This window comes from Camelus ferus, chromosome 4 (assembly GCF_009834535.1).
Source record: "Camelus ferus isolate YT-003-E chromosome 4, BCGSAC_Cfer_1.0, whole genome shotgun sequence".
Classification (NCBI taxonomy): Eukaryota; Metazoa; Chordata; class Mammalia; order Artiodactyla; family Camelidae; genus Camelus; species Camelus ferus.
Genome location: NC_045699.1, coordinates 63094384 through 63121460, shown reverse-complemented (window position 1 = coordinate 63121460; position 27077 = coordinate 63094384). Strand labels below are relative to the sequence as shown.

The 27077-nt window shown below is 50.5% G+C and overlaps 1 protein-coding gene across 2 annotated transcripts in view; it reads right to left on the bottom strand.

The window, feature by feature from the left end:
* The window catches only part of GSN (gelsolin), a 54676-nt gene extending 27956 nt beyond the window's left edge, over positions 1 to 26720 (bottom strand). Inside the window, exons 1-2 of one of the 2 annotated variants that reach the window (XM_032478337.1) lie at positions 26602 to 26720; positions 15444 to 15533 (exon numbers count right to left, since the gene is read on the bottom strand). The gene's annotated coding sequence lies outside the window, so the exon portion shown is untranslated. The remainder of the gene's footprint in view (positions 1 to 15443; positions 15534 to 26601) is intronic. The other variant, XM_032478336.1, reaches the window with a different exon arrangement.
* Positions 26721 to 27077: the final 357 nt, after the last annotated feature.

The following is a 27077-nucleotide window of genomic DNA, read 5'->3' as shown; positions in this document are numbered from 1 at the left end:
CACTGGAGAATCTGAATTTTACCACAGTGTCTGTGGGGAGCCATAGAGAGATGCCCGAGTGCTCCGGGCTGTGAGTCTAGGCCTGGGCCTGCCGAGCCTGCAGCGGACCAGCTCTGGACTCAATTCAGACAGCCCTTCCCTCTCCCTAGGCACCTGGAAGATGATAAAAAGCCCACAGTTCTCATAAGCGATTAATGGAAGCATAAACCGGTTTCCCCTCTCTGGAGAGCAATTTGACTATACAAATTTGAAACACACAATGCGACAACAGTTCCATCTCCTTCAGTATTACTTACAGAATGTAAGTACAAAAATGTACGTGCAAGGGTGTTCACTGGAGCATTGTTTGAAGAAAACTGGAAAGGACTCAAATGTCCCAGTTAAAAAAATCATGGAGCTGCCATACAATGGACCACTCTGTAGCTGTGAAGGAAGAATGAGCTAGTTCTGACGGTGCTGGGCAAACAGCAGGAGCTCAATGAGCACGGAGAGAGCTCCAAGTGCAAAAGGCAAGTTGTACAACCACTCTGGTAGGGCTCCTCTCCTCTTTTATGAAAGCATCCGTTTTTGCATATATCCTTATCGAGGCGAGTGAACACCCAACCATCAAGCCAGTTTGTGTGAAAGGGATGAGGAGGAAGAATTTCACTCCCAAGTGTGGCCTGGCTGCCGGAGGCTGGAAGAAGCACCCACATCACTGTAGTTGGCACAAGGGAACATCTTAGGGCAATGAAAACCTTCTAGCACTGGATTATGTGACCGAAAAATGTACTAAAAATCATAGTGCTGTCCACTTACAAGGGGTGAACTGCAATGGTATCTAAATTACACCTCCTTATACTTGTGTAAAAAAAAGTTTTAAATGTGCTATAGGGTTTAAACTATTTACAAGTATTTATCCAATGTAGCTTTAAAAAAAAATAAAAGACTGATCTAACGGGGAGGATATAGCTCTAGTGGTAGAGCGCATGCTCAGCACACAAGCACTCCAAATAGAAAAAAATGAATAAACCTAATTACCTTCCCCTCATAAACAAACAAAAAAAACCAAGACTGATCTAGAAATCATACCTTAAAAATATACACAAAGTGATACCTGCTCATTAGACAATTTGGAAAATCCAAATAAGCAGAAAGAAGAAATTTTCATCATCCCAGCCCCCCTGAGAGAAACTGAATGGGCAACTGTCCCAGCTGAGCAGTCCCTTCTGCCCAGGTGGTGATTAACAGAGGCTGCTGTGGCTTGGCCTTGGTCCCAGGGGTCATTGGCCCCCAGGTTAATGATCACCACAAAGGCCCTGCAGCTTTGCCTGTCACATAGCTCTGGAGCCTGGGACCTCAGCACCAGGCCTCGGGGTGCCCATGGCCTAGAAACCCTCGCTGCAGGGCAGTGATGTGTGGAGACTGGGATGGGGACAACATGGTCCCTGCCTGGAAGAGGATGTATGTCTTCAGGAGACCAGCGGGATTTAAATGCAAAAGAAAAACCTTTAGATATAAAGGCCTGCCTCTGCCGCCGACTTCCTGGGTGACTTTAGGCAAATCACTATCCTGTCTGGGCCTCAGAGTCTCCTTATGCAAAACACGGGGTAGGCCCCGACACTCTGACCCTAAGCCTCATTCTTAGACCCAGCATTCCCAGATACTGGCTATGCAACCACATCTGGAACCTACACGTCTCTGAGCCTCAGGGTTCCCATCTGTAAAATGGGGGCACTGGTCCATCTTGCCTTCACAGGTCCCTCTGAATCAGACAGTCCAGGGCCTCTGACCTGCACGAGGAGACACAGCCATCACCAATGGCAGCATGCCACCTCACCTCTGGGTCTCTGGGTCTGGACATCTCTGGGAAAGAGAGGGAGGAAAGGAAAAGGGTGTTGGATATTGAGTCTCCTCACAGCAACCAGGGGAAAGTAAGTTCCCACTTTGTAGATCAGGAAACTGAGACACGGGGAGTTTCAGTTACTGGCTCAGGGTCACTCAGCTGGAAAGAGGCACTGCTGAGGTTCAGACACAAGTCTGGCTGGTCCCAGTCCCCAGGCTCTGTCTGGGGAGGTCAAGCAGGGCTTCTCAGCACCATCCCACCTGGGCAGAGAGGAAGCAGCAGTGCCCTTTACATATAAAGGGTTGCAGGTGCTGAACCAGTCAAGGCCAAGCCAAGCCCAGCAGCCCAGAGTGGTTGAGGCAGCGGTCCCCACCAGACCTCCCAGACCGGGGCAGGAGGTTGCCCCAGGAAAGCCCTCTGGCCCTGCACACACCTGTGTGAGCACCCAGGACAGAGGCATGCCCTAGGAAGGTCTCCAGGCTGTGGCCACTGGGTGGAGGATGGACTGTGGCACCTATACTCTGTCCCATTCGTGGGCCCAGTTTCCTGTACTTGGGAGGCAGCCCTGCTCGGCCAGCACTTGCTAGGTGAGCATACCCTAGTCCCTGCCCTTTTCTGCACCTCAGAAATCCCCCAACCTCTGACCTTGGGTGCTCCTGGCTCCCGCTCAGTGCTACATGCAGTAGGCAGCTTTTCAGCATCCGCCCCAGGAAGGATCTGTGCTGCCCTCATCCCTCCCGTGTAGTTGGAGCCAGGACCCCCTGCTCTACCAGCTCCAGCCCTGCTCCCTCTTAGGCTAGCCTCCAGGTCTCTCTGGACCTCCCAAGGAAACTACCAGAGATGGGAGGAGGCCGCCTCACCCTCCGCCCCCAGCCTCAATGTACAAAAGGCCTTGGCCAGTCCTGGAGGACACCACCCTGTTCTTTTCTCTTCACCCCAATGTTGATTTCCTGGGCAGCCGGCCACTCGTGGGAAGCCCTCTCTCCGAGCTTGTTTGCTTCTTGGCTCTGGGTCCTCCTGGGGGCACCCAACCCTCCCGCCCCAGGGTTTTGCTAAATGGGACAATGGTCAGTAAACAGAGAAACCAGTTACGAAACCTGGTGAACCAGACAGGGCCTCGGTGAGGTCTGGGGAGCCCTAGGGACTTGACGGAACACGTGTTTTAGAATCTGGGAGACTTCACTCTTGTGATCAGGGCCTCAGTTTCCTGATCTAGAAAATGGGGAGGATGATACCTGACTCACAGAGCAGTGAGGAGGCCCAAGGCTCGACACACAGTAGGAGCACCCCCAAAGTTAGCATCCTCCTTCCTGAACCGGTTTCTTTGCACAGAAGCCTACGTTAGGCATGTGCACACCATGTGAAATCCGTGCACTGGTGCAGGAGAAAGGTTGCAGATTTCACAGTGAGATTCTTGAGTTCGGATCTGGGCTGTGTGACCCAAAGCAAGTTACTTTCCCTCTCGGAGCCTTGGGTCACTCATCGGCAAAAAGGGAGAGTAATGCCCAGTTGAGTATGATTGGGAGCTCTGGAGCGAGACTGCTGGAGTTCACCGCAGAGTAGGACTTACTCACATCAATGTTCACTACTAGCCCATCCTCCCTTTGTAGATGACATCAAGAACAAGAGTGTAACTTCTCAGAGTCACATAGCAAAGGACAGGCAGAGCAGACCTAGAACCCCGGTCTCCGTTCCCAGGCCAGAGCTGGGGCCTGAGCCCAGGAGATGATAAGACTCCCTGTAAGGGCCAGCTGGACCTCTGCCCTGGCCCAGTCTATCTTGGGTGTGGACATCTGTCGGGGAGATGACCAGTGGGGCTTGGCTGAAGCCACCTCCACAAGGCCGACTATCCCAGGGACCAAAGCCACTGGCTCTTTCCCAGCTTCCGGAGGCAACCCCACCTAGCGCTGAGAGCCAGGGTAGGACATTCAGAGAGGGCTTGGAAGCAGCCCTTCCTGACCCCGTGCCCTGGAAGCAGCCAGATCTGGCCGTGAGCGTGAGCCCATTGCCCTTCCTGCCACTTTGCAATCTGTGTCGCCTTCCGTGGGGAAGCACTGGCCCTGGCAGACGTGGCCAGCCAGCAGCTAGGGCAGCAAACAGCTGCAAACCACTATACCCTAGCGCCTCTGGTACCCCTCGGCCCACTGGCAGGGGCACAAACACAAATCACCAGCAGGACAAGGAGGCCCAGCTGCAGGTGCTGTGGCCATGGGACCATCTTCTGATGGGGACACAGTCTCCATCTGCAAACACCCTGCGGGCAGCAGGGCCTGTGGTGCCCCAATCAGAGCCAGAAGGAGCAAAAGCCACAGAGGAGGGCTTTCCAACAAGGAGAAAAACAACGTGCATATTTGTGGAAAGAGCTACCGCCAGGAAAATCTGGGTTTAAAGCACTGACCTGCCACTTCCCAGCTCTGTGGCTTCTGCTCTCTGATCCTCAATTTCCTCATCTGTAAAATAAGGATTAGAATACCTTCTTCTTAGGGTGGCTGTGAGAATTTGATGAGGTAAAATACATTTGGGGCTTAGCACAGCGCTTGGCACAGAGTGTGCACATATAAAGGAAGCCGTGGTGGTTGTCTCCTGGGGGCTTGGGTAAGCGTCTGTCTCCGACACTCAAATTCCCTACGTATAAAATCAGGGTAAAAATATCTTTCTCAAAGGTGAGTGGAGAAGATTGGATGAGACCATAAATATGGAAGATCCTAGGACCGTGCCTGGCATAAGACAGATGTTCAAATATGCCAGTTTTCTTTCCCCTCGTCCAGAAAGATAATGACTGGCTCAGTGGTGACCCAGCCAAGAGGACTCAGGTGAAGAACAAACCAGCCCCTCTCTAACAACCCTTTGGGCCCTTGGACTTGAAGATTCTGAAAGAAACAGCAGAAGGCTAATAATATTTGAGCATCTGGACTAGATCCCTCCTATCTGTCTGGAGACCATGTGCATCCTTCAGCAGGATCTAGCAGGGATGCATGTGGTCCTCAGGACCATGGAAGCTCCTCAGGCCAATAATCACCATAATGGGAACAGTGATGACAGGACATCTGAAGATGGTGACACTTCCCTCCTGCTGCAGGCTCTGAATGAAGCCCTTCTCTGTCCCCAAGCCTCGCACAGCCAGCTACAGCCAAGACTGCCCTGGAAGCGGGAGCTCATCATCTGGGTGTCAGTTTGCACCCTGCAGGCAGAACTTCCAAGAAACACAAAGGGGGCAAGTGCGGGACGAAGGAGAGACTACAGAATCCTGGAGCAGGGGCCGAGCCTTGGTGAGCTCAGGACACCAAGAATGAACAACAGTGTGAAGAGGACACAACCTTCCACCCCAAGGAGCACAAGATACATTCAGGGTGACTTTGGACAGAAACCGAATCCCTACCACAGGGGGACCTTGGGCAAATAGCCCGTCTTCAGTGTTTTACTTTCCTCCTCTATAAACTGGGGTGATAGTCCTACCCTGGGTTGTCTGGGAGGATTGAAGGAGTCATGGCACTGTGCCTGGTACACAGCAGGCGCTCAGTAACCAGAACACCCAAAGACAACCCCCCAGCATATGTCCAGGACCTGCAAACATACAGCCCACTGGCCCCCAGACCCACCTTTGACTTCAATCTCTGTGTCCTTGCATCCAAAGCAGGGGAGGGCTGGAGGGTCCCAACCAAGGCCCAGAGGCCTGGAGGGATGATTGGTGCCAAGGATGCAGAGGCATGTCAGGAGAGGGCCTCGAGTCGCACTTCAAGAGCCCATCTTGACTCTCACCCAATCCACAAACCTCTTTTTGACGCCCTTCCCTCTCTTCTGGTCTACTCCCGCTCAAAGGAACAAGGGATCTGGGATCACCACCTGATCCCAGCCCTGTCTCTTCCAACCTAGGTGACCAGGGACAAGTGACTCAGCCTCTCTGAGCCTGTGTCTTTGGGTATAAAACAGCCAGACTCTCTCACAGGCAGGCCTGCCAGAACTTGATACTAGTAAAAATCAGTTATGGAAAAACTCTAAATGCTATATAGCATGATTGGGAAGTCTTTGCAATTTATCTCAAATTTTTAACTACAATAGAACTACCAGAGATTCAAAGATATTTTTGATCCTTGCTAATCTCTTTAATTTTAATAAGGCTTTTTAAAAAGTACTTTCCCTCTTTGTTTATGTTCATAAAGAAGTTGTGGTATATTTATATAATGGAATACTAATGGAATACTATTCGGCCATAAAAAATGACAACATAATGTCATTTGCAGCAACATGGATGTCCCTGGAGAATGTTAATTCTAAGTGAAGTAAGCCAAAAAGAGAAAGAAAAATACCATATGATATTGCTCATATGGGGAATCAAAAAAAAAAAAAAAAGAAGAAGAGGAAGACAAAGGAACTTAAATATAGTACAGAAACAGACTCATAGATATAGAATACAAACTTGTGGTTGCTGGGGGGAGGAGAGTGGGAAGGGACAGACTGGGAGTTCGAAATTTGTAGGTACTGACAGGTATATAGAGAATAGATAAACAAGTTTATACTGTATAGCACAGGGAACTATATACAAGATCTTGTGGTAGCTCACGGTGAAGAAGAATGTGACAGTGAATATATGTATGTTCATGTATGACTGAAAAATGGTGCTCTACAGTGGAAATTGACACAACATTGTAAACTGACTATAACTCAATAAAATGAAATTTTAAAAAAATTTGATGAAAAAAGTACTTTTCCCTCTTCGTTTATGTTTATTTATTAATTTATTTTATTTTTTATTGAAGTATAGTTGATTCATAATGTTGCATTAATTTCCGGCAGAAGAGTGATTCAGTTACACATACATATTTTTTCATTATAGGTTATGACAAGATATTGAACATAGTTCCCTAGTTATTTTAAGATCTATAGCCACAAAAAATCTATAGCAACAGATAAGACATAGATATAGATGTAAAAGAAAGCTACAGCAAATAATGGCTGTAATTGGATCTCAGAGAACATGTGACTGTGGGTCAGATATTTTAGACCAGCAAATCAAGATGTAAATTAACTACCTAATGTCAGAGTATTCAAGTTGTAGGGTCCGGTTTAAAGGGATGGATAATTTTTTTTAATATTCAAATTCTCAAGCTTTAGATGACGACAGAGATGTCATGCTCACAATTTGTATTTACTCTCTAAATCTAAAATGTAAAAATCAATTGAATTGATTAAAAGACTGTATTGTACTTTCCCCTCTTGAACAGAGGCATGGTACTGGAATGCTTTTGTTCCGTTCCCAGCTCAGAGAATAATGATAACCAGCTGGAAGAATTAAACGAGATCCAGCCCACAAAACACAGTGCCAGGCATGTCACAGGGCTCCATGATGGGGACTGTCTTCTTCCCCCAAGGTGTGCTCCCAGCCTCACCGCCACCCAGGCACCTCCCCCTTCACCACAGGCTCCAGGTGCCTGTCCTTTTAGGGGCTTCCAGAACCTTCTGGGACACTCTTAGAGGCAGGGCCTGGCCAGAGTCATCCCACCAGGACACACACAAGGGCTGAGACCAGCGCAGAGATGCTCAACCCCACTACTCCCCACTTGACATTCGCTTCCCCTTCCCGCATCCCAGCCACTGTCCTGCTTCAGGGTCCCCATCTTTTCTTTGGAACCACTGCACCAGCTTCCTCACTGCCTTCAACTCGCCCATTATCCACAGACATATTGCATCATTCCCTACTCAAGACCCTTCCACGGCCCCCAGTGCAGGCTAAAAGAAGTCAGGACTCCTAAGATTGGCTTTTAAGGCCCTCTAGGATCTGGTACCCATGCGCTCTTGCAGCCTCACACCCACTGACCACACCCTCTCCAACACCCTCTTCACCACTTCTTGCCTCTATATGTCCTCAATTTCCTGCCTCCAGGAGACTGAGGGTCCAGCCTCAGCTCTGCCTCTGACTATGTGACCTCGGGCAAGCTCTTTGCCTCGCTGAGCTTCAGTCTCCTCATCAGGCTACTGGGGATCTTGTGCAGATGAGGCAAGATAAGAGATTGACCATCAGGGGCCAGGAGGGCTCAGGAAATGCAAGCCTGTGAGCCACAGCCTCCTCCCCACACCTCTGCTTCTACCATTCTGATAGCAGCTGGTAGGGGTGAGCTCCTCTGCCCAGCAGCGGCTGCGGGGACTCTCTCCTAAGCCCCGGAATGCAGACGCGCTCATGGCCAGCAGCAGCCAGGGAGGGAAGCTGGAGGGAGGGCGGCTTAGAGGAAAATTACCCGGCTCTGGTCCAGCCAACACTGTGCTCACAGCTGCCTCTCAGAGAGGGGACCTGGGGGCCTGGCAGGCTTTTCCTGAACCATGGACTTGGCCCCCAGCCTTGACCCGTCTGAGCTGGCGGGATAATGGGGGGTACTCTGGGCCCCACTCCTCTGGGACACTCCCACTCTTTGGCATCCAAAGAGACGGGAAGGAGGAGGAAAAACAACAGACAGGCCTTTGTGAGAGGAGAAAATTGGCTCCTGCTGCTCCACGCTGGGGCCCCAGGCACTGACATGAAAAAGGGACCCTCTGTGCCCCACTGCCATCTATCAAACCCTGCACCCTGGGTACCTTGTCCCTGCGTCATACGCTCTGAACCATGCCCAGCCTCACATACATTACGCTGTCTATGTCCCATAACAGGCCCCAAGCTCCTCCTACCTTGTCCCGTGTGTGTAGCCTGGTGCGCGTTCCACGTGCTGTCCCACGTCACCCATACCTTGGACCATGCTCCATGCACCATGTCACATCTGCTGTATGATGTACTCTGTGCAGACAGCCCCCAACTTGCGATCGCGCAGCTTACAATTTTTTGACTTTACAATGGTGCAAAAGCAATACATATTCAGCAAAAACCGTACTTTGAATTTTGGTCTTTCCTGGGCTAGCGATATGCTGTATATACTATTTATTTTCTTTCACAATGCTGGGCTGCAGCAGCTTCCGTCAGCCACGCCATCACCAGGGGAAACAAACAATACACTTAACAACCATTCTGTACCCAGACAACCATTCTGTTCCTCACTATCAGTTCAGTCTTCAATAAATAACATGAGATAGTCAACCCTTTATTATAAAATAAGCTTCCTGTTAGATTTTGCCCAACTGTAGGCTAACGTTAAGTGTTCTGGGCACGTTTAAGGTAGGCCAAGCAAAGGTGTGATGTTCGGGAGGTTAGGCGTACTAAATGCATTTTGACAGGCTCTGGGACAGACTCCCACCAATCATTACCTACATGACCTTGGAAAAGTCACCCCCCTCCTTCTCAGAGCCTCAGTTCCTTCAGCTATAAAATAGAAATGATATTAACACTCACCTAGTAAGGGTTCTTGTGGGGGTTGAAGGAGATGACTGCAGTGAAGGGGCCTAGCCCAGCGCCTGACACAGAGGGAGTCTATGAAATGTTTGCGGTCCCAGCTGTGCCAGGGTGTCTGTACTACAGCCTGTGCACTGCTTGCCAGTCTCCTGAGACCCCAGCTCCCACTGTGCATTAGACACTGTATCACCTTAGTGAAATTCAAACAAAAAGCTACAGGGAAGCTATATTTCCTCTGCTACAGGGGAGAAATTCAAGGCTCATAGAGGGTAAGAATCTGCAGGAGGTCACACAGCCAGAAAGGGTGAAGCTGGGTATGCACACAGGTCTGGGCATCCAGAGAGACAGAAGGAAAATTAGTGGTGGGCTAGTGGGTAGGGGCGTAGACTGCTGGCCAGCAGGCACAGGCACCTTTTTGGAGATGGTTAGGGGTGATAAAAATGTTCTCAGACCAGATTGTGGTGATGCTGGCATTACTCTGTAAATTTACTAAAAATCACTGAGTTAATTAAAACCAGTGAATTACATGTATGTAAATTACACATAAATTTAGTCCAACAACTTATGTAAATTATACTTCAATAAAGCTGTTTTTTATTTTTTAAGCCCATGCGTTTCACTGGCACCACTCTGCCAAAGCAGTCAGCAAGAAAAGTGACTCTCCTTGAGTTAGTGGAGACAGCCGAGCGGAGGCTGAGCAACCACTTGGAGGCCCAGGGGAAAGGAGCCTTGAGCCACCTGGTTCCCAAACACCTCTGCAGATCAGGTGCGCAGCAAAATCACCTGGGGAGCTCCAGAAAGCTTGGATTCCCAGGCCCCACACCCAGCCTGAGCCTACAGCTTGGGGTGGGGCCCGCAAACCTGGGATTCTGAGGCTCAGCCTGGACTGGGAACCATTCATCAAAGCCCAACATCTCCTTTCACACTTGGGGAAACTGAGGCCAGCAGAACAGGGGACTTGCCATCTCTAAGCGATCAAGGAGTGGGAGAGCCAGGGCTGAAATCAGGGTCCTTTCTCTGTTCCTCCTCTCCTTTCCCTCTTCCTCCCTCCCTCCTCCCTGGCCCTCAGCCTCCTGGTGACTCAGGGCTCTGAGTCATCCAGTGGCACCACAGAGGAAACGTCTTAGGAAAAACAATCCCCAAACAAAGCTCCCCCTGATCTAGGGAACAGAATAGGCCGGGGGGCTAAGAGAAGGCGGGGAGGAGAACACAGGGTGGAGTAGACCTGGTCTTTCATCTTGGCTACTAAGCCCCAGAGAAGGCACTTCCCTGCTCTGAGCCTCAGTTTCCCCTGAGTAAATAATCCCTGCTACCACACATAGAAGCTCAATATGGACCAGACAATGTAAGTACTTTTCAGTTTTGTCTTGTTGACAATGCCTACCCAAGACCCATGGCTAGCATCATGCCGATTTTACAGATGGGGAAACTGAGGCTCAGAAAGGTTTAGCCCAAGGTTACACAGTTAGGAAGCGCAGAACAGAGTTGGAATCCGGGGTGATCTGACTGCGAAGTCTTACTCTCACTCCTACACATCTTTTAAAGATACCTACTGCACAGTGTGGCATGCAGATAATGTCTCATCAAATGCATAAGGTGAATGGCCCAGTAGGGCCTCAACCACACGTTTTTCTCCTTCCATCCTCTGTTGTCAGGCCCTGCCTCGGGACCTCCTGGCCCAGCGGGGTGCACACAAGAATTTGGGTAATCACTCAAGTGGCTCTTGGCAGCAGGAGCTCACGGAAGAAAGCACCCTGGACCTGATGAGCCACAAAGGAAGAGCATTTGAGCCAGGCTTGGAAGGATGAATGGAGGTTTGTCTCTGGGGAACAGGGAACCAACACATCAGGTGGAGGGAACAGCTAAGCAAAGGCTCAGAGGTGTGGCCCACATAGGAAAATGCAAATGCTGGAGAGGCATGGCTAGGATTAAGACTTGGACACGTGGGTGAAGAAGGGGCCTGACTGCTAGGGGTCCTGGCCTGATCTGAGGCAGTAGAGAATTTATAAGCCGGGAGAGAATAGGATCGGAGCTGGTTTCATCTCTGCAGGGGGCCTGGCTGGGAGTCAGGACTGGGACCCTCCACGGCCTCCCAGGAGCCCCTCTTCTGAGCAGGCTTTGGGGACAACCCAAGATCCCTTGCTACTCACCCATGGTACAGAGTCACCCCCGAGGGCCTCTTCCTCCGCCATAGCTAGGCTGGGCAGGGGACAGGCGGGCCTCTGACCACATCAACCTAATCACATTGGCCTATAAATAGGACCCTGTGGCTTAGTCTGAAATAGCTGTGCCCGGCCCAACTCCATGGGCACCACATGGGCACGCACAGTTCCGGAAATGGTCCTTCTCCTCGACACACTGAAAACCAAAACTTCCTCAGGAAACCATTGTTCGTGCTCTAATTCACTTTCTTAAACACGAGGCAGTGGGCTGGGGGGAAGAGCCCGCTCAACTACTGCAGATTATTTGAAATGGGTCTTGCGACTACTTTTCTGCTCTCTGTTCTCTGGGGACCCTGAGCGAGTCACTCCCTCTCTCTGAGCCTCAGTTTCCCCAGATGCAAACTGGAAGGTTGCATATGATATCCCTGGGGCCCTTCTAGCCAGGATGCTCCCCAGAATTGTCTCAGGGTCAACTCCTACCCTCAAATGGTTACCCTGTCCCCAGCCGACTTGGGAATTTTTAAATTTTTCAATATTTAAAAAATTAGAATTGCAGTAAATACTTGAGCCAGGTCCGAGCCTTCAGTGGAAGTGCTGGGTGACTCTGGATGAGTCACCGTTCCTCTCTGGGCCCGAGATTCTTCAGCCATAAGATGAAGAGGCTGGCAGGATGATGCCCAGCGGCTCTGACTTTTTTTAATTAAAATTTTTTTGTTTAGAATTAAGAACCACGATAGGCCGGCCTTGTGCTGGGTGCTGGGACTAAAAGACAACTAAGACCTGGTCCAGCCCTCTGAGCCAGAGCCTAGGGGGGAAACGTAAAGGCATTTCCAAACCACTCGGCATCCCATCAGAGGCCTTTTTCAGGGCTGCTGGGGACACCCTGTTTCCACTTCAGGTTACAGATTTATGGCCACAGAGAAGGACGCTCCAAGGGTCAGATTATGACATGGACTGGGCCGTTCGTTACCAACCAACAGGTAAATAAGGATAACTGAGCAATCACTAGGTCCTAGGCATGTGCTTAGGACTTGACTTCCCCATCGTTAATCCTCAACAACCCTATTATCATCCCCTTTCACAGATGAGGAAACTGAGGCTGAGAAGGGTTCACAGATGTGTCGAGGGGGCACAGAGCAAGTCAGAGCCAGAGGGATGTGCAGACCTGTTTGCCTCTGGAGCCCAAATCCCAGTGAAATAGCTCAGGAGGGCTGACTAGTGGGGGGAAATGATCCAACAAGGCACAGGACAGGAAGAAGTAGACAGCATTTTACTGTATGTGTAGGCAGATGGGAGTGACCAGGCTTCACACGCATTCTCTCCAACCAGTTCACAGCGTTGCCCCTCTGATCCGCCCTCCCCTCTGCCTCCCACCAACTGATTGTTCTCAAATCCCACTGCTCAAGCTACTCCTCAGCTTAAGGTGTGCCATGGCTCCTTGGCACCCAGAGGATCGGGACCCTGCATTCAAGGTGTCTCCCCACCCCATTCTCCTGCCACTTTCCACCTCAACCCCACCCTCCTTCCTGTGTTAGCCATGCTGCTCCCTAGTCCCCAAGAACAGCGGTTCTGCCAGGGGACCAAGCCTTTGCATTCGGGACTCCCATGCCTGGATGCTCATCGCATCCTCTAGGCCTAGTGCTTGACTCAGGAGGAAGCCCTCTGTGGCTCCCTGGGCCCCTGGCACTTATTGCATGGCCTTCCGGGCACCAGCCACCACAAGCCTACATCTCCCAGGGTGGAAAAGGGTCTGATTCACCTAGCTTCTCCAGTGAGGAAGCTTAACAATGAAAAATGCCAGGAGCCCAGAGAATGCTGGAAAGCGCACATTTCCCAGGACAGCTCCACCCCAAGCCTGGTACTGAGGCACAGCGTGAGCACGCCACAGTGTGGAAGAGCCAAAAATTACACCTTATCAGGGTGGGACTTGCAGCTGTCTCTTTCAAGAGTTCTACTAATGAAATCTAGGCACATCTCCCCCACTGCTTTAAAGCTTCCAGTGGTTAGCCAGGGGTCTAGGATAAAATTCAAACTCTAACCAAGGCCCTAAGGGCCCGCACGACTGAGGTGCTTCCTGGTCTTCAGGCTCTTCCCCATAACGCCCCCTTCTTTCAGTTCCTCAAGGGCTCCACACGCAACATACTGCCTCTGAGATTCGCTCATGCTGTTCCCTCTGCCTGGGGCTCCGTTCCCTGCTCACTCAGCCACCTGCCTCCATCTTCAGGTCTGAGCATTTTTAGGAAGGCCTCCCTCATCTGTCCAGAAAAGATTCTATCATATCCATGCAACCACATACACCTTCGTAACACTGGCTGTTTCCCTCACAGCTGAAGAAAGAAAGAATTTATTATGTGTATAATGACTTGTGTAAGACTCAAGACTGTAAGACCCAAGAGAGTTGGGAAAATCTCTGATGATTCTCCAATACCCAGTCCAGGGCCTAAATATCTGTCAAGTGAATGCATGCATGAGTGAATGAATGAATGAATGAACCAACCTACACATGTAACTCAAGAGAAGAAGGTGGTCAGAATCCTGCTGAATGGTTGAGGCAAAAAAACAGGGCCCTGGTTAAGAAGGTCAGAAAAATAGGAGATAAAGTAGATGGTGCAGCCTGCCAGAAGCAAAAAGAGGAGAGAGCTTCTAGAAAGAAATGATACCCAAGGCTCCAGAGAGGCAGTGCATGGAGAGCTGAGGAAACTGCTGGATTTGACAAGGAGGAGGTCACTGGGCTCCCCTGGTTGAACCCAAGCCCAGCGGAGATGGGGGTGAGGGGAGGCACAGCACAGATGGATGAGGGGAGGGGAAACACGCAAAGCCCTCAGTTGACAGGTGCTCACTTCAGCAGAAATCGGGAAAGCAGAGGATGGTCCCTGTGTCACTCTCGCCAAAAGTGTTAACAGAGCATAACTCTTTTTGGTGACGGATCACTCTGAGACAATTCAGCTTTGGGAGTTGTCAGGGCTCATCTCAAAAGCAGGAGCATCAGAACCAAGACGGTCCCCATTTTCTCCTCTCTGGGCAGCATCAAGGATGTCCGTTTGTCTAGAACCCTCGGGATATGGCTGAAGTTGGGCCCAGCAGGGCCTTCTAGGGGATGCCCAGCTTTGAGGACAGAGCATTCTGGAGACCAAGGGAAGGCCCTTCCATCTAAGCTGGGGAAAGAGGAACAGCTCTCTACTGTGGTCAGCCTGTCGTGTCACCTCCTGGGAGCCAGCTGAGCTGCAGGGATGAGCAAGCCCTGGAGGCATTCGGCCCCTTCTCCTTTCGGCAACCGAGGGTAATGTCATGACGCGGAGGGGTGTTTTCCAGGCTCTCTGCACAGCTGCTATTAGAAATTCACTTCTTTCTGTTCCGATACTGAAAGCTGGGTCATTTCCCTAGTGGTGCTCCTTCCCCTTTTCGCAGCTCACAAAGCCCCTGAGCATCTACAAGCTCCTTCAGTCCTCATGACAACCTTGTTAGGTGAGTGGGGGAGACCAATGCACCCATCTTATAGGCAGAAAAGCCAAGGCCTGACCTGGGACATGAGCCAGGTCTCCTGCTTCGAGCTGAGGACTCCACTCCACCCCCAGCCTCTCCGCCTCCTTCAGCGGGTCACCTGTGAATCTGATAGTCAGGTGGACCCCGCCCTGCCAGCCGGCCCCAGGTGGGCATGACTCATCCGCCCCCCCCCCCCCCCCCCCCCGTGACTCACACTTCTCTCTCCTCCCATGGTCAACAAGCCCGGAGACTTGGCAGCTGCACCCCAGCTTCTGTCACCTCACCAAAGCCTCCGGGAGAATTCCTGCACCACCTCCTCACGGGAAGGCCACCCTCTTACAGAAGAGCTATCAGAGGCTCTTCTGAGATGGAAAGCACTTTCCTACCATCACCCAGTGAGCAAGCAGCACAGCCAGGGTGGGGACCCAAGTGCCCTGGCACCCAGCCCAGTTCTTGCCTCTTCCCCACGGGATCAAGGGAGGGTGAGGAGCAAATGAAGTAATTGGCAGAAACGCTCTCTGAGCCTTACTAGAAAAACCTCAGGGACTGACTGAATCCACTCGTGGCAACCAGTGGCTGCTTCACCAGCCTCTCCAGACTCCCCTGGGCAGCCTGAGCTGGGGCTTGGGGGACACCGGGGTGTCTGCACTGCTCTACCTACCTCGCAGGGCTGGGAGGGTGAAGAGGGCTGCTCGTCAGGAGGTGCCGGGACTGAGGCAGAAGCGCTGTACAAGGGGGTTATCAGCACCACCTGTAACGAAAGTGCCAAGACTCTCAGGGTCAGGGGCTCAAGGTCATCTGGTCAAAGCCTCATTTGAGGCTTCCACTCCTCCCCACCACCCCCCACCAGGGTCACACAGCCCCTATTCACACACCTCCAGCAATGGGGCACTCACTTCCTGCCAAGGCGGCAAAACCTCCTGTTGGAGAGTTTAGCTGGTTAAGAGAATCGTCATTAGGATGTGCTAAAATCTCTTTCTCGACGCCTCATACATGCTGGTCCTAGTTCTACAATCTGGGGTCACCCAGAACAGGTCTGCCACCCTGTTTCCCAATGGTTCCTTAGAGACTTGAAGACAGTGATCCTAGGCCCCCACGTCTTCTACAAGTTGTACACTCCCTTTCCTCCAGCTTTTCCTGAGACCAAGATGTCTGGTTCCCTCCCCTGCTTCCCTGATCTACTCCAATGAACCCTGTCCCTACTGACAGCACAAGACCCAGAATTAAACAATTAGAGGAGTTCTATCCAGGGCAGGGCAAGCAGAACTCTCACTTCCATTAAAACAAACAAACAAACAAAATCCAACCTCTCACCTCCATCATTCTAAATATCATGCCTCTATTAATCCAGCCTAAAATCTCATTAAGGTTAAGGTTAACCCCATTGCACGACTGAATTTAGCTATGGTCAACTAGAGAGTTTTGGCTCAAGATTCTGGAGTTAGATAAAATGGCCCCTCACTTAACTATGTAACTTAACTAAGCTACTTCACCTTTCTGAGTCTCAGTTTCCTTCTCTGTTAATGAAGGATTACATTAGAACCTACCCCCTGGGGTCATTATGAGATAAAATATGCCCAGGGTTTTGAACAGGGCATATGCTTACTCTGACTACTAAGTCTTTCTAGAAATTCTATCTTTCTTGTCCTGTATTTGTGCATTTTGGGGACCCAAGCTGTTTACATGCCATTGTCTCACTTCTGTGCCTAGCATTGCTCTATTATTGCAAGAGTATTATCATTATCTGGTGACGGGTCTTTCTCTCCCATCAGACTGTGAGCTCCATTAGGCTCCTTTGCCTCTCAAACTCCAGCCCTAACACGTGACCCAGCAAACAGCAGGACCAGCGGGTATATGCCAGATGAATAAATGAAGGACCGGCCTACCTAGGCCCCAGAGCAGTGCAGTCCAGCCTTTCAGCCCCACACTTTCAAGAACCACCCTTCCTCAGTCCCCGGAATCCTAGTCATCTGCATTCAGGGAGCAGCTGAGCAAACTGGCTCCTGCCTCAACTGGAAAATTTCTCTGCCCAAACCAGCTTCTCCAAGCCAAAGGGAGAGAGTCCAAGATCCTGAATGCAGTGGGGCCCTGCAGGCTCCTGGGATTAAGACACAAATGAACCTATTCTTAGCTGACAGTAAATAGCCCAGACATTCCTGTGGATTTCTGCCTTGTGAGTGGCGTGGGTGCACAGCAAGGGATCTGGAAAGAGGCTGGGCACTTATCTGGGCCTTAGGACTTGGTGTTAAATGCCACCTCCATGGGACCTCTTCAAAGAGCTTCACAGAAACTCCCCGGTTCCATGGAATAGATCAAAGCAGAGTTGATGACTAATGACCTCCCACTTTCTGTTAACTCTGGGGGGACAAACCTTTCAAAAACAGCCCCCCTTCTCTTCAACACACCTCCAAATCTCACCTTCATCCTCACTGGTGATGCTGCATTTGTTCCCAATTGCAACCTGTTCTGCCTTCGGTGCTCCCCATCTCAGCAACACCACCACCACCCACCATCCACACGTGGGGCCCCACCAGACATCAGGGCACCACCTATCTCAGCCTCCCCTGCTCTGTCACTCTTGCCTCCAACACCCCTACGTCCTGCCGGTTCTACCTGAATGCATCCTCTTCTCCCTACCCTCACTGCCAGCATCTTGGTCCAGGCATCACTGCCTCTCACCTGGGTGACTGCAGTGCTTCCTACCTGGTCCTCCCACTTCCTCTCCCCTCCCCTACAGTGCAGTCTCCTCAGAGCAAGCCCAGACTACATCACTCCTCTGCTCAGACTCAGCCATGGCTCTCCGCTGGCCCCCAAATAAAGCCCAAGATACTCAGCGAACTTTTCAACGTCTTTCACCACCTGCCCCCATCAGCGCCCTGAGCCTCAGCTCTCATCAGTTCCTGCTCTTCCACCCACACCCCTCCAAGCTCCAGCCAGATGCAGCTGCACTCTGGTCCCTGAATCCTCCAATAATCTTTGCAGTTTCCTCTGTTCCTGAACTCTCTTCCATCTTTGTTCTTTTCTCCTTCCGCTCATAATCAAGCCCAGCTTTCCTCCAAGACCTCTTCTCTAACCTCCCCTTCTCCCATGAGTCTGAGCTCCTTTGAGCCCCCACCAGCCTTCCCTGCCACACCGATATGATCTGTTTCCAAGTCAGCCTCCCCCATCAGACTAAGACCTGCTCTCATGTATCCCAGCACCTAGCATAGGACCACCACAGCTCACGATTCATCAAAGGGATAAACTAGTAAATCACATGCACACACACACACACATACACGTGTGTGCACACGTGCATAAACAGTCCTGAGCACACACGTTCACACAGAGACGGCGAAGGAAGCGGGTGCTGCCATCTATGGGCAAAAAGAGCATTACACTCCTTCTCAGGCTCTGGACACAGGAAGTCCCAGAGTTTCAAACTCGACTGGGTTTAGAATTAGCTCCAGCTAACTCCCAAGTGGGTCTGTTTTTCATTCTGGACCTCAAGGCTGCCACAACTTAGAAACAAGGTCTGTAAACCACTGGCTCTGGTCCACCACCCCCATGGTCCGGATGGAGCCACAACGAGCAGGGTCTCCTTCCAGGACTCACCGTCCCAGCCTGGGGCTCGCATGGTGCTTGTTTGCCGAATTATATCTTAGAGAAGGAGAGGAGGCATTTTCTAGTAGTCAGAGCTGCCCACCAGCGGAAAGGCGGGCTTTCGGGTAGAGAACTTGCCATTAGTGAAAATGTACAAGCACCAGGAACCCTCTCTGTTCAGGTGGCTGAAAAGGAGCTTTCTGCCCCGGAGAGGGATGGGTGTGGTCGGGGGAGGCTGGAACAGAGGTGTTTTTTTCTCCTCAAAGACTGCTCCCAGCTCACTGGGAGGACCCTCAGCTGTGGTGGGAGCAGCATGATATCTGTCCATCAAGGCCAGAAGGGTTCAAATGGCTGCCCCAATGACAACAGTTGTCACCAAGTGTCAAACTCTTTACACACATCTTGTCTCATCCTCACAATAACTCTGCCAGCAGATGTCATAGTCTCTATTTCGTGAAGGAAGAACACAAATTCAGAGAGGTGAAGTAACATACTCGGGGTCACACAGCTAAGATGTCTGGGCAGCTCCCACCAAGTTAGGCTGCTTCCCTGATATCTTGGCCTCACTAACTTTCAAGCTATAAGGCTGGGTCTCTTTCTCACTAGAGAAAACTATAGTGCTTCAGTTCCTCTAGATCACGTGTTAGCCAACTTTTACTATAAAGAGCCAGGAAGTTAATATTTCAGGCTTAGCAGGCTGCATACTCTCTCTGTTGCATATTCTTCCTTGCTAAGTTTTGGATTTTTTTTTTTCTACAACCTTTTAAAAATGTAAAAAAACAGTCTTAGCTCAAAGGCATATGAAAACAGTCTGTGGCTTCCCCGGGGCTGTACTTTGCAGCCTACAGACATAAAAGAATAATGTTTATAATCTTAAGTATAAAAACTTCTGGTGGAAATGTTTATGCCAAATGCGAGGTCCTTCAGCTGTATTTCTTCCCCTTCAGATGGCTTCCTACTGAGTCACTCTCTCCTAAAGAAGGGCCCTACCTCACTCCAAAATGAGGCAGCGAAATATTTCAAGGGCTGTTCAGATTCTAGAAACGCACAGCTGTGGAACAAATGCAGTTCAACTCAGTGCTGGGAAGAGAAGAGGGAGGCAGATATGATGGGTAGAAAGAACGTCAAAGATAAGACATCAAAAGATCTGGGCTCTAGTTTGGGCCCTTAACAAAGGATTTAGAATCTTACTATGTAGACTGTGGTCCCTGGACCAGCAACATCTGCACCCCCTGGGAGCTCATTAGAAATGCAGAGTCTCAGGCCCCACTTCAGACCTCCTGAACCAGAATCTGCATTCTCACAAAATCTCCAGGTGACTCATGTGTGGGGTAAGTCAAAAGGCACCCCACTTTAGGATGCACAATCAAGACACCAAGACCTGCCACTGGATCTTGAAATTCAGCACTCAACAGGTAGAAAAGCAGTCCTGGTAGGAGCAGAGAAGGTGCTGTACCCCACTTCACAGTTGGGGAAACCCGGTTAGAGAGGGAAATGACTTTCCCAGGACCACACCGCCAGGACAGACTAGGAGTCTGACCAGGGCCAAGTTCCTTAATCTTCCCAGGCCTTGGGTTTAATAATAACTGAAATCATTCTGGTTTAGACGAGTACTTTTGAAATCTCACAAGTGGTGGAGTAGCAATCAGGGAACTTGCTTTGTGCTTTAGGAAATTCACTTGCTCTCTCTGGGAGTGAGTATCCCCGGGGATGAACGAGGCACTGGGGGCCGGTGACTCCCAAGGTCCACCAGTAAAGGTCAGAGTCAGGAAACATTTCTGAGGTAAGGAAGCCGTCAGGTGACGGACCTTCAGCAGAGGGTGACCACAGTCACACCAAAGTCCCTGGGCTGGAAACACAAAGGCAAGTCCTTCCATCCTAAGTGAGGAGACAGAGCAGTGACCTGGCATTAGCTCAAAGCTCTATGACAAGTACAAAGCAGAAACGGCAGTGAGAGCCAGCTTCTCTCTGCCCCTCCAGCCTGGGATCTTAATCGTTATCCTTTACTGATGCTGAAGTGTGCAAATGTACAGGCACGCCTCGTTTTATTGCATGTCACTTTATTGTGCTTCACAGACAGTGCATTTTTTATGAATTGAAGGTTTGTGGCAAACCCTGCATCCATCGAGTAAGTCTATCCACACCATTTTTCCAACAGCGTTTGCTCACTTCTTATCTCTGTCACGTTTTGGTAACTCTCACAATATTTTAAACTTTTTAAATTATTATTATATTTGTCATGGTGAGCTGTGATCAGTGGTCTCTGATGTCACTATGAAGACTCACCGAGGGCTCAGATGATGGGTGGCACTTTTTAGCAATTTGGCACTTTTTAATTAAGGTACCGACATTGTTTTCTTTTTTTAGACATCATGCTATTGCTCAGTTAATAGACTACCTTATAGTGTAAACATAACTTTTATGAGCACTGGGAAACCAAAAACTTTGTATGACTTGCTTTATTGCGACACTCACTTTATCATGGTGGTCTGAAACCGAGTCCACAATATGCCTGTATTTGCTAAATGAATGAAGTATGATGTTTCAGGGAAATGGTGCTTGAGCTTTCTAAGAGGACAGCTAGCCTTCTGATAACCAGCTTCCATTGCTCCTTCAAGAACACCGCCAACCTCACGTGTGGCTGGCTGGTGGGGGTAAGAACTGCTACAGCCTTTCTGGGCAGCAATTTGGCAAGTGGAGCAAAAGCTGTAAAAGATGTCATTTTTGACCCAGCAACTCCATTTCCTGGGCTCTCTTCTAGGAAATCATGAAAGAATAATTTATGCACTCGGATGCTCAGTGTGGCACTGTTTATAAACAGCCTGAAACCTTAATAACAGAGGATCAGTTAAGGGAACCATTCACACCATAGATATAACAATAGAAAATGATAATGATAAAAATGTTAGGTCAGCATTTATCATTTTAGTAATAAAAATGTAAAAATTGGTATTTTTTAACAAATAAAATGCATTATTTCACTTCTTTAATCCCCCAGACTTTTGGAAAAATAAACACGTATTTATTTACTTAGGTAAAGGATACTTTAAAAACCCTTTTAAAAATTAAATGTAGAGTTCTACATAACATGAGAAAATATTTATGTTATAATGTTGGAAAAACAAAAGAGTCAGAATGGAAGATTATAAATGTGGTATGACCACAATTGTGGGGGAGGGGTGGAAAAAAGTGCTGAAAATATCAGGAAAGAAATGCACCCAAATGTTAGCGGTGATTATCGCATGTTGGCAGAATTATGGGCAGCTCTTATTTTTTTTTATAGTTTTTTCATTTTCTAAATTTTCTATCATAAACAGCTATTATCTTTAGAAAAAGGAAAACAAATCATTGGAGGAAGTGTGGGAAGTACCCATATTCCATGGGTATCCCACCCATTCCACTTTGCCACTCCCCCAAAATTAACTAGTATTTACTGAGCACCCACCAAGGGCCCAGCCCAACCACAGCCGCTATAGAAGGAAAATTAAGGGTAAGGGCCAAACCCCACCCTGAAGGCTCACATACACCACATCTATATCCTTTGTTTGGCAAATAAGCTGGGCCCAGATGATCTCCTTGTCAAAGCTGGAAAAAAAATACGGTTGTTTACTTAACCAGTTCAACAGGATGAAAAAAAAAATCCCCTCCCACTAGTGTGGCGCCTTCACTGGAGTTGTCCGTGGCTCCCACTGCTTCTGGAGCCCCCTTGGGAAGAGCATGTTTCAGCTCGGGAAGAAAACTGCCACCCCTGAGTCCAAGCCATGAATGCAAGAGGTGCAGAGGCTCCCTCTGAGGCAGAACCAGCAAGGTACCAAGAAGGAGGAGGATGGGGGCCCTGGGAAGGAACCTAACTGGCCATGTGGCCCCTGAGGATCCCTGGCCATGAGAGCTCACATCTCCAGGCCTCAGTTTCCTCATCCATAAAATGGAGCACGTAACAGCAACCTCAGGGCTACTGAGAGGCTCAAACAAGAGAAAGTAAGCCACTTTATCTCTCTAGGCTGAGCAAAACTGAGTCACTACTCATCCCCAGTAGGGCTGTTAAAAGATTAAACAAGGCAGTGAAGACAAAAGGTGGACTCACACAGTAAGCATGCTAGAGACATGCCCTGAGCCTTACTGCGTGCAGAACAGGGAACAGGATACATGCATGACTTCTGGGCCTCAACTTCCTTATCTGCAAAATGGGGCAACCAATTCAATCCACAGAGACCAAATTTGTGAACGGGAGCTGAACCTCCAGCTGGCACTGCTGCAAGTCACTTAAACACGGATGATGCTGTGGGCTCACCTCATGCTTGCAGACGTGCAGGTCCCATCTTCCTGCACTGAGTACAAAGCCCTCTGACTCAGAGGCTATCAGAGCTGGGAAAGCCTGACATTCTGTCCCTCCCCCTAGTGCCAGGTGGACGCTGGGGCCCAGAGGAAGGCACAGATTAGCTCAAGTCACCCAGCACTTTGTCAGTAGCAAAAGCAGGACCCAAGCCCAGGCCTGTTGACCAGCCTTGCCCACCACGCCCACCGCTGTCTCTGCCTTGCCCTTCAATTGCTGATGTGGTCCCAGGCAGGGCAGGGGACAGCAGGCCTCCTGCAGGGGGTGGGGGGCTGGGGAGAAAAGCCAGCCAGCAGCAGGAACCGAGCCTGCCTGTGGTCTCCAAACTCACAAACCACATTGGGCTGAAATATGACACACGCTCACTCAGTTGAAAGGGAGGAGATATTTTTACTTAACATCCCCCAGCTGCCTGAACACTGGTCTCTTTCTTTCCCTCCCCCTCCCAAAATGCAGAGCTCCTGGGACCTGGTTTTCCCTGCTTCTGCCAGTATTTTCTCAGGAAATAACCGTGGGGGGCAAAGGAGTTCCCCCTCTTCCTGGTTTCCCCAGAAAGCTTTCTGGAGCATGGGGCTCAAATGGTGAAAAGAGGGGGACTGGGCCTGCCTGGGCCCCCAGCTAACTCACCGGGTGACCTTGGGCAAGTTTGTGTCCTCTCAAAGCCTGGGTTCCCTGAAATGGAGGAGAGGTGGACCTAAACTCTGGAGTCCGGCTGATAGTATGGGAAAGCATGAGTTTATGAACAGTGTTGTGAGGCCCCTCCAGGCCTCTCTGCTGCAAGGCTGAGCTCCCAAGCCACACACACTGACTCACATTCCTCCAAAACTCCCCCTTCAGTTCTCTTAATGTCAGGACTAGATGGAACCTTCAGGAGAACGTTTAGTGCAGTGATTAAGAGCTACAGCTCTACAATCAGAGCTCCAGAATCCTGGCACCATCACCTACTAGTCTCACAACACAAGGCATGTTATTTGGCCTCCCTGAGCCTCACTTACCCCATTTATAAAAGCAGACGATAGTATCCACTTCAGAAGAACGGTCGTGAGGAACCAACAAATTAATGTTCCAGTGCTTGGTTTACTAAAAGATAGGTTTTTATTATACTCATGCAGATCAACATCCCCCCATTTTACAGATGAGGACACTGACGCCCGGAAAGCTGAGACTTGCCCAGTGTCACTCAGAAGAACTAAGACTATAGCTCCATTCCCTAGTCCGTGCTTCTAATTTATCTCAGTCCTGTGGTCTCTAATAATCAAATATACACACTCAGAGACTGTAGATACGGGCCGTAAAGTTTTCTTTAAGAAAACCAGAGACCAATATCTTGGCAAAGGACTACAGATCGTGCAGAAATCATCTCCAAGATCTGGCAACTTCTCATGAAAGACTGCCCAAATGTAGGGAGTAGGAGGAGGTGGGAGAAGTGGCCGACTGGCACTGGATGGCTAAGACTGTGAAGGCATCCAACCACAGCTCTTGCCTGCACACACTTCTGTTAACAGTGGCTACCTCTGGGGAAAGAAGAGGGCTTAGAGAGATGAAGCTTATTCTATACTCTTCCCTTTAACAGTATTTTTTCTTGCTTTGAAAATAAAACTCAACAGTGAAAAACTCAGAATAACTTAACAGCCAGTAGCTATAAGCCTATTGTCTGCTCTTAGATAAAATTTACAGCAGGTTCTTCAGCTGGGCTTCCAGAAACTGCCAGTCTGGTCCATCCTGTGGCCAGTGCTCTGGGTCACACCTGCACTCTCTTTCCCTTGACCACTCAACAGCCTTCTTGGGGTACCCCTGCCTCCAGTGTAGCCCCCTCCAATGCATCCCCTACATTAGCCACCAGATTAATGAGTTTTGATTACTGCCTTCAGGATAAAGTCCAAACCCTTAGTTTATAATCTAGTTCCATCTTGATTTACAGTCTCAACTCCCACTACTCCACCCTTCCTTCATCTGCCTTTCTAGCCATGTGGATTGCTCAGAAAACCTCAGTGCCTTTGCACAAGTTATTCTTGCTTCTTAGAATGTCTTTTCCCCAATTGCTTTATCTCCTCCTGGGGAACTATTACTCATTTCTGATGCCTGCGTTGCCCAGACAGACTCAGTCATCCCTTTCTAGGCTGAAGGAACTCTCAGTATTGCATGTTTGCTCTGACCACTATAGATGAGAAGCATCTTGAGGACAGATAACTTTGTCTTCCTCAGGGCTCTTGGACCCTCACAGGGTAAGACACGGAACAGAAGAGTGCTGAATCAAGGAAGGAGGGAAGGAAGGAAATACCACCAGAGGCAAACGCTACAGCCCCCCTTCTGGGAGCCGCCTGCTTTTCAGATTAGTCCACAATAAAAAAGGCTATGGAAAATTCTGGAGTAAAGTTCCCTTCCCTGATTCACATGGAAATCTTTGCTGCTGTGAAACTCACCCGGGTGCCAATCCAAGCTCTCTCCACTGTTTATAATTTCCCTGGCATTTATAAATAGCGAAGGCCCCTAAAAGGAAAATGGAGTTTCAAAGGAGCAGGATGCCAATTGTCTCCCCCGACCCTTCCTCCTCTGTTTCAAGCCTCTTCCCCTCAATTCACATCCCCAAGAAACACCAACCAGCACCCCATGTGTGTGGGGGTGCTCAGTCTCTTAGTGAATGGAACTCAAGACTCAAGAGAGTCTAAAGCCCCACCAGCTAGAAGGAGTCAGGGAAAGGAGTACTGGAACTGGGTCCCAGTCCTGCCCCTTCCTCCCTGTGTGACTGTCAGCCAGTCACAAACTCTCAGGGCCCTTCAGTTCTCTCAACTGTGGAATGGGGCTGGGGTGCGACTCCAAGAAGCCAAAGTTTTATAAAGGGCAGTGCAGCAAGAAATCCTGGTGCCCTGGTCAGAAATTAAGGTCCCGGGAGAACAGGACCTGCAGGATTTAGTCCCCAGAGGCCAAAAAAAAAAAAAAAAAAAAAAAAGAGAGAGAGTGAGAGAGTGAGAGGCACCTCCCCAGAGGCCCTGACTTCCACGAAAAGCAGTTACCCCCAGGCCAGCCCTGAGTCTCCGGCTATTCAGAGTTCTGGGTGTTGTAAAGACGTCCTCTCCGCTCTGAGGAAGGTGTGAGGGCAGGATAAAGGGTGGATGTCTGGGCAGATGAGGGCCTGCAGAAGAAGCCGATTTCCCCTGCGTCCCCAACAGCCTCTGAGGACCTGGGCTTGCCCTTGGCCACTGCCCAGAGCAGGGGACACTGCTGCAATCAGGTTCTGGGGTGTCTGGACCCGAGAAGGGATGCGGGCCCAGGGAGAAAGGGAGATCCCAGTCACCGTCTGCAACTTCGAAAGAAGTTTCCGTGTGAGTCAGGGAAGGGAACGCACTCTGCAGGGCGGAGGAAGACACCACAGACAGGTAGTAAATGCAAGCAGATTCCAGGCGAGTAGGAGGAAGAACTTTCTAACAGTCCTGGGCCCAGAAAGAGGAAGGAGGTGGAGGGCTCCTCATCGCCGGGGACGAGCAGTCAAAGGCATTATTAACCTGGAGTCAAGGATCCGTTCAGCAGATTCCCCAGCGGAGCCACCGCCTTGACGGCGGGAGGGCGACCACCTACAACCCTGGGCAGCTACAGCGAGTGCGGGGGTGACTCCGGGGCCCACTTACCCACCGGGACTGCGTCAAAGTTAGCTCAGGTGCTTGCAACACAACCCGGCCAGTGGGTGGAGGCCCGGCCCCCCTCCTCTCCTGCCCCAGCCCCCAGTCCAACTCTCCGTGGTCCCCTGGACACCAGCAATCTGAGGGAAGAAGCCCTTCTCTAGAGATGTCCGGGCAGCCGAGCCGAGCTCCAGGCGCGGGCAAGCTCGGAAGAGAAGAGGAGGGAAAAGGACTCGATGTCCGGGATCCCCAGACGCCCCGGCGTCGTGGTCGCTCCCCGCCCCTACCTGCTGCTGTGGCGCTGGCGACGGCGGCTGCTGGGTCCAGCTGTGCTCAGCTGGTTCCGGGCGGCGGGGCAGGGGCGCCGTGGTCGCTGGGCGGGGATGGGCAGGGCGCTGGCGGGAACCGCCCTCGGGGCGGGGCTCCGGGAGAGGGGGCGAGGGGGCGGGGCGCCGGCCCCTCCCATATTCGGCGGGGAGGATGGCGACTCCCGCTCCAGGCTAGCATTCACGGAGCGCACTGTGTGTCACTCACTTTGCCAAAACCCTCACTGCTTGTCCAAGGAAAGCATCAAGCTCCCTGCTTTACATGGGAGGAAACTGAGACCCGGAGCTCGGAGGGGAGATCTGCAGGAGCCTGGGGGGAGGGGAGGAGAGCTGGGGAGCGCCTGGGCTGGGCTGGGGCCAAAGAGCTGAGTTGCGGTGGGCAGCGTGCGGAGGCAGACTCAGCTCTGGGGAGGTCAGGCTTTGGAAGGCAAAGCCCT